The following is an 8,561-nucleotide window of genomic DNA, read 5'->3' as shown; positions in this document are numbered from 1 at the left end:
AGATTCTGAAGCAAACAACTTTTTAAATAATAAATCATCCCGTGAAAAGCCAGGATTTTGAAGAATTGTATTTGGACATATTTCAATGTGGTTGATGTCTGAGTAGGAGGGGTCCAAATATTTTCTGTCTTTGGTTTCCGCGAGTCTTACTTTGACCTTGACTCCAAGCGCTTCCAATTTTTTATTTTAAAAAGTTCTATATAAAACCTTCACATTTTAGGAAAGGAAGAATGTAATTCTTATTCTGAAACAGAATGTATGTCCCAAAGAACATGATGTGGTATTTAGGTGCAACTTACACTTTGTAGCAATCACAAACCCAACTCCTTCCGAGAACAAAATTCAGATTTTACTGAAAGAAATTCGAGGACGGGCAGTGTTTTCCAGAGCATCCGGGTTTGTCCAATGTCTCCCTTGCCACATGCTTTGAATTCATTTCCTAAACGGGGGCGTAGTTTTGAACTTGTAAAGCCGACAGGAACCAAATGAAATTGCAGATCCTGGAACAAAGACACAGACGGGTATGAAGGGTCCTGTCTAGCATTAAGCACATATTTAGTCAAGGAGCAAAAGTTAAATCAAAGACAGGCAAAAACAAACGAACAACAAACGAGAAAAAAACCCTGGCACAACTGGGGAGGATAAGCTGGGCTTGGTGCAATCTGGGTCTGACTTCAGCACCGCAGACATTCCCAGAGGCGCGCAGAGCGAGGCGCGCTCCCGTGGACGCGCTCCAGGCCCGCCCCTTTTCTCCAGTTAGTAAGGCTATGATTGCTTGATGGCTGTGAAGTCCATGATGAAAACATGTTGGTTTAATTGGAATACCAGCTGGCCCCTAAGCGTGTGGAGAAATTGTCAAAGGCTAGCCCCTTTACCTGCAGGGGACCATCCGAAAGACATGCACCCCACATTCATCCTCTCACTTCTGGTCACCTTGAGCAGTAGCAGAATCTATCAAATATAAGGGAATTCTCAAACGGTTTAAGCAATACCAGCATCTCCATTTTTCTTCAAATGTTTAGCAGAAATTTAACATGGGTTTAGAAACCGTGAACTCCTTGGCCCACCCTTGTGTCCTTCGTTTTTACTTGTGTGAGAAAAATATACATAACGGAGTGTTTTCCAAAAAATTTCCCCGTAACCTTGTGGGAAGTTCAGACCTAGGGATACATCCTGCTCACAGTCTAGTAACAATTTTACTCCATCTGGGCTTAATGATACCACAGAATGCTACGAGGGTAGCACTAACCGGAGATGTGTCTTGCTGAGAGGCTGAGACTTTGTTTGTTTGTGACAGAATCTCAAACTCTGTTACCCAGGCCGGAGTGCAATGGTGCAATCTCAGCTCACTGCAACCTCTGCCTCCCGAGATTCAAGCTATTCTCCTGCCTCAGTCTCCTGAGTAGCTGGGACTACAGGCACCCACCACCGTGCCCGGCTAATTTTTGTATTTTTAGTAGAGACGGGTTACACCATGTTGGCCAGGCTGGTCTCAAACTCCTGACCTCAAGTAATCCGCCCGCCTCGGCCTCCCAAAGTGCTGGGATTACAGGTGTGAGCCACCATTTCCAGTCTGAGACTTTTGTTTTTTAAAACATTAGAAAGATACTCCTTCAGTGTCTCCTTTCCAAAATGTCTAGTGATCTTAACCCAAAGCAGACAATGAAAATACTCAAATCCCTGGGAACAAAAGCTACAGGTACCATGAACTGGCGTAAGAGCGGTGTAACAAAGTGGTCTGGCAAGGTGCTTGGCTTGGTAATGAATCCCTGATACACAGGAATCATCCTCTTCCCAGGCCTTCTTTCTAGTGTCCAAGGTTTAGAAAATACAAGAAATGCTTTTTAAAAAAATTAAATCTTGTTGGTATGCCATATCCATTGCTCTAAGTCAGCTCCAACAGACCCAGAGGGCACAGTTCCTTCCTCGAAAATTCCTATGTCACAGATAGTCAGTGGGAAACAGAAATACATACGAAATGCACACACAGGAGAATAAAAGCCACATTGGTTCAGAATCAGTACAGTGAAGTCATGTGGGAAAAGCGATATCAAACTAGTCTCATTTGCTGTTTCACTTTTTATTTTTAATAGGTAACAGGTTTACAGATTAGTTATTCATTCACATAACTCATTTTTGACGGCACTCTGCTAATGCTTTAAACGCAGCATATTTGAATTTTAGGAAAACGTTGGCAAAATTTCTTTTAGTCATGAGAATAAGATGAAAAACATGGCTTCTATGACAGTACAGTCACTTGGGCCCCTGGACCAAGATATAACCCTCTGCTCCCCACCTCCTCCTTATGGACACACACCTCTCTGTCCAGCACCCCCCATCCACCCTCCACTCAGGAGGAGCAAAGTCCAGTCATGATGTCAAGTTGCCAGGGTCTTGAACAAAGAAATTAAGAACACAGGGGAATTCCTGGGAATAAATGAGGGCCATTTCAACCCTAGACAAAAATAAAATAGAAAGTCCTGGAATGGAGATTTGGCCTAGGAAAAAGAGAAAGCAGATTTAAGTCAAAGGAAGTAGAAAAAGCTTTTCAGTCCCAAAGATATGTGAGTGGGACTGGAAGGGGCCTGTGCACATCCGATAGGGATGCACAGAACTTGATCTTTAGCCTTACCAGGTCTAAACTATCATTTTTCAGGCTCAGCCTTTGAAGGCCTAATAGCCAAAGATCTAATTCTGCAACATTGTATTTATTAAACAGTAAATGACAAATTGTAATGATCATAAACTACATGCTGAACACTTTCACATGCTTGGGATGTATCAGTGGACAAAACAAAGATCTCTTCTCTTTGAAATTTCTGTTCTAGCTAGGGAAGAAAGACAACAAAAACTAACAGAATGAATAGGTAAGCTGTAGAGTATATTTAAAGGTAATAAACACCATTGCAAAAATTTAAAAAGTAATAAGGTGGCCAGGCCCAGTGGCTCACACCTGTAATCCTAGCACTTTGAGAGGCCAAGACAGGCAGATCACTTGAGGTCAGGAGTTCAAGACCAGCCTGGCCAACATAGTGAAACCCCATCTCTACTAAAAATACAAAAATTAGCCAGAAATTGCTTGAACTCTTAAGGTGGAGGTTGCAGTGAGCCAAGATCATTCCACTGCACTCCAACCTGGGCAACAGAGTGAGACTCCATCTCGGGGGGGGAAAAAAAGAAAAAGGTAGTAAGGGAAGGAGGACTGGGAATGCAGCGGGGAGGGGTCTGCAGGGAGGAGGTCTCCCTGGAAAGACATTAGCTGAACAAAGATCGGAACACAGTGGGAGTTCTCCATGCAAGTGAACCAAGATATAACCTGGAGGAAGCACTGCCCAAGCAGAGAGAACAGCTCGTACCAAGGCCCTCAGGAAGGAGCATGACCTGGTGTCCCTGGTGTCCAAGGAAAGGCTAGGACAACAGTGTGGGAGGTGATGGCAAGAAGGCAGGAAATGAGGACAGAGAGATACAGGGGCCTGATCACGCAGGGCCCTTAAGAGCAGGGTTTTGACTCTGAATGAAATGGGAGCCACTGCATGGTTTGAACATGGTGATGATAACTTAGAAGGATCACTGGTGTCGTGCAGTAATCCGTATGGGAGACGACGTTGGCTCAGGGGACAGTGGTGGAGGTAGTGAGAAGTGTTGAATTTCTGGAAGTATTTGGAGAGCAGACACGAGAGGGTTGTTGCAATTCGTGGATTGTTTGTAGGGGGAGAGAAATAAAGGGGGCTTAAGAATGTCCCCCACAGGCTGGGCCTGAGAAACAAGAAGTGCTGATCGCTGTGACCTGAGATGGGGAAGGTCCCGGGGCGAGTTTGTGGCGGACATCAGTAGCTCAGCTTGGACCTGCTGCGTTGGAGAAGTCTGGGAGGCATCTGAGTGGAGACACCATGCAGGCTGCTGAATATCAATCCTGATGGTCCAGAAAGAGGTTTGGGATGGAGATACAAATTTAGGAGTTGACAGAGAGTTGGTATTTAAAGGCAAGAACCTGCACCAATTAGCAAAGTGCAGACCGAGAAAGGGGATGAGGACAGGCCCTGGCACACCTAACACTGAGAAAAGATGAGGAATCACACCACCAACAGGTGAGGTTGAAGCAACACTGAGGATTGACCAGTGGATTTAGTACGTGGCCAGTGTTGGTGAACTGGACACAGGCAGCTTGGGTGGAGTTGGGGGTCATGGGATTTGAGAAGCCAACTGGAATGGGTTCGGGAAGAAAGAGTGAAGAGAAATCTAAGACCATTAATGTAGATGACTCACTCAAGAACATAGGCTAGGAAGGGGACACATAGGCTGGGTGCAGTGGTTTACGCCTTCAATCCCAGCACTTTGGGAGGCCAAGGAGGGTAGATCACCTGAGGTCAGGAGTTCAAGACCAGCCTGGCCAATATGGTGAAACCTCATCTCTACTAAAAATACAAAAATTAGCTGGACATGGTGGTGGGTGCCTGTAATCCCAGCTACTCGGGAGGCTGAGGCAGGAGAATCACTTGAACCCGGGAGGCAGAGGTTGCGGTGAGCCAAGATCGCACTATTGCACTACAGCCTAGGCAACAAGAGCAAAACTCCATCTCAAAAATAAATAAATAAATAAGAAAGGGAATACATAAATGGGATAGTAGCTGGGGCAGAAGAGGGAACTGAATCAAGAGCCACGTTCTGTTTTCATTTCTACCAGAGCATGCTTGTATGCTGAGAGTGATCTTGATCAGCAGACAGAACTGGTGAGGTAGGAGAGATCGTAGAGAATTTGCTGTGAAACCCTTGAGGAGGTAAAGTGTAGGGACAAGGTGACCAAGTGAAGGGATTAGCTTTAGGTTGGAGCATATGAGATAGTTTAAGGCCTCACTGCATTCTGGACAACACAGTGATCACTGAGGTTAATTTCAAATCCACATTGTAACCCCTGCCAGATGTGAGAGTGAGGCGTGGCATTGGAATTTGTTGTTAATATCAGAACACAGTTACCCCTCTGTATCCGCGGGTTCTGCATCTGTGGATTCAACCAGCCATGGATTAAAAATACTTTTTTGTAAAAAATTCACATCTAGAGTAGAGGGAGTGGGGATAGTTAATGGGTACAAAAATACATTTAGATAGAACGAATAAGATCTAGTATCTAATAGCACAACAGGGTAACTACAATCAACAACAACTTATCGTACATTTAAAAATAACTGGGAGGCCAGGCGCGGTGGCTCACACCTCTAATCCCAGCACTTTGGGAGGCCGAGGCAGGTGAATCACAAGGTTAGGAGTCCAAGACCAGCCTGACCAACATGGTGAAACCCCGTCTCTACAAAAAATACAAAAATTAGCCGGGCATGGTGGCACATGCCTGTAATCCCAGCTACTCAGGAGGCTGAGGCAAGAGAATTGCCTGAACCTGGGAGGTTGCCGTGAGCTGAGATTGTGCCACTGCACTCCAGCCTGGGCGACAGAGAGAGAGAGCCCGTTTATGTAGGAGTATAATTGGATGGTTTGTAACACAACAAAAGGATAAATGCTTGAGGTGATGGACGCCCCGTTTACCTCGATGTAATTATTACGCATTGCACGCCTGTATCAAAATACCTTATGCATTCCATAAATATACACACCTATGTACCCACACGCTTTTTAATTAAAACAAAGGAAACTACAAAGAAAACACATCTCTACTGAACATGTACAGACTTTTTTTCTGTCATTCCCTGAACAATACAGTATAACACTATTTACACAGCATTTACATTGTATTAGGTATCATAAATAATCTTAAGATGACTGAAAGGATACAAGTGAATGTGCATAGGTTATATGCAAATACTGCCTCATTTCGTATCAGGGACTTGAGCATCTGTGGATTTTGGTATCCACAGTAGATCATGGAACCAGTCCCCCATGAATACTGAAGGACGATTGTATTCACTTTGAAATGCAAGTATGCATTTGAAATGTAACATAAAGTGAAACATTAAAATTGTATCAATAGGTTAAAGTGAGATAAAGCAACTACTGATTATTATAAAAACTGTTGATTTAATGTCCAAAACAATTATTAAGAACTTTCAAATACTGAAGCACATAAGGAAATAGATTGACAGTTCATGTGGATGTGGAGAAAGTATATTAGCTTTGTAACTTTATAACTTTGGGAAGAATATGATATCCTCTTTAAGTCAACAATGTATAAAAAATATGTTTTTAAAATATAAAATATGTAGTATAAATTATATAAACATTTTATATGAAATATAAATTTAAATGTATAACTATATATTCGCATAATAAAGATTACATTGTATCACAATTATCATTTTAGAATTGCTTAATACCATTTATAGTACTAAACAACATGCATGCCTTCTTTATAAAAATGTGGTTTATACCAAATTTATTTTTATTATTTAATATCATTCAGGCCATGAATCTTTGAAGAAAAAGTCTTCTTTTGGGATTCTTGCCACCTGAGAATTTCATGAGAAGGCAAATCTCCAAAATTATGTGCAGCTACATCTATGATAAATCATTTTCAATTCAGACAGAACAAAGAACAGACAAGGTACAAAGGAAAAAATTGGGCACATTATGTTCTCACTAATCTAACTTCAAAAGACAGACTTATAATAATACTTTTAAAAGATAATTTCTTATAGCTTTGAGTCTACAGAGACTAAACAAAAAGCTTCTCAGAATAATTGCTATTTCCTGGTGTCTTCAGTAGCTTTTTGGCTGCCAAATAATTGTTCAAATCTGCCCAAGTTATGACTTCAAGGTACAAAACTCCTTCTACAAAATATGCTACTAAAATATGTTTTCCTGAATTGTATTTTACTGTGAATCAATCAGTGATATTATTAAAATATACATGTTTTGTATATCAGATGTTTGGGCATGCAGAAACAAATAGAAGTTGCCTTAAAGTTTGGTATGGTAGATTAATGAAAACTTTAACAATTCTTCTCCTTTATTCTTTATCATCATTTCTGAGTATAGCACAGCAATCCCAGAAATAGTTATGAAATGAAAAATTAGGATATAAAGTTGCCATACAATTGTCATTGGGGAAGAAAGAACAAGCATGGCTAACACCGTAAGCGGCTTAGGAATTACAGATGTATGACTGCTTCATTCACGACTTTTAGCTCATATTTAGATTAGGAATTATAGATGTATAACTGCTTCATTCACGACTTTTAGCTCATATTTAGATTAGGAATTATAGATGTATAACTGCTTCATTCACGACTTTTAGCTCATATTTAGGAAGAAATTTCAGCACAGTGTAAGGTAGGGACTCTTCAAAAACAAAGTACATGACATACAAAAGATTTTGAAACTCTCTTGTCTCTTTATGCAAGACATTCAAAGAGGTTGAATAGCAACTAATACATGCTTTTTAAAAAGCTTCAGCAAAAAAGAAAAAAAGGGATTAATATTATACTTTGCAGAGAATAACAGCAACAGAGGCCTTACAAGCAACTAATGATTTATTTGCTGGAATGTGCTGAAGAAATAAACCCACTGATATGGCCAGAGAGGAGAAGTTATCCTTCCATGACACCTGATGAAAGACACTACCACCTTTGTGTGGAAATGAAAGCTGAAGTGCACATAAAATTCAAGAGATTACTTTTTTTTTTAGACGGGGTCTCACTTTGTCGCCCAGGCTGGAGTGCAGTGGTGCAATCTTGGCTCAGTGCAACCTCCACCTCCCAAATAGCTGGGATTCTCCTGCTTCAGCCTCCCGAGTAGCTGGGAACTACATGCACCCACCACCACGCCAGGCTAAGAGTGTGTGTGTTTTAGTAGAGACGGGGTTTCACCATGTTGGCCAGCCTGGTCGCAAACGCCTGACCTCAGGTGATGCACCCACCTTGGCCTTTCAAAGTGCTGGGATTACAGGCATGAGCCACTGCACCCGGCCAATTTTTGTTATCTTACAGTCCAATTGCATGACTTCATTGCTACATGTTTGGATTCAATGTTTAAGAGGATAAATTTTTAGGGAAATGCAAATCAAAACCACAATGAGATAACATTTCATACTCACTAGGATGGCTGTAATCAAAAACAGAGCTTGTAAAAACAAGTGTTGGTGAGGATGTGGAGAACTTAGAAACCAAATACCTTGTTGGTGGGAATGTAAAGTGGTGCAGCCACTTTGGAAACAGTTTAATGGTTTATCAAAAAGTTAAACACAGAATTACCATACGACCCAGCAATTCCTCTTCCAGGTATATATAACCAAGAGAATGGAAAACATACAACCACGCAAAAACTTGTGCATGAATATTCACAGTAGCATTATTCATAATATCCAAAAAGTGGAAACAACTCAAATAGTCATCAACTGATGAATGGATAAACAAAATGCTGTGTATCCATATGATGGAACATCATTCAGCCATGAAAAAGGACGGAGTATACATGCTACAGCATCCATGAAGCTTGAAAACGTGAAAGAAGCCGAACACGAAGGGTCACATATTTGATTCCACTTTCAAAAAACGTTCAGAATAGGGAAATCCAGAGACAGAAAGTCAGTTCATAGTTGCCAGGGGCTGGGCGGA

This window comes from Mandrillus leucophaeus, unplaced genomic scaffold (genome assembly GCF_000951045.1).
Source record: "Mandrillus leucophaeus isolate KB7577 unplaced genomic scaffold, Mleu.le_1.0 Scaffold533, whole genome shotgun sequence".
Classification (NCBI taxonomy): domain Eukaryota; kingdom Metazoa; phylum Chordata; class Mammalia; order Primates; family Cercopithecidae; genus Mandrillus; species Mandrillus leucophaeus.
This window is presented reverse-complemented; position numbering follows the sequence as displayed.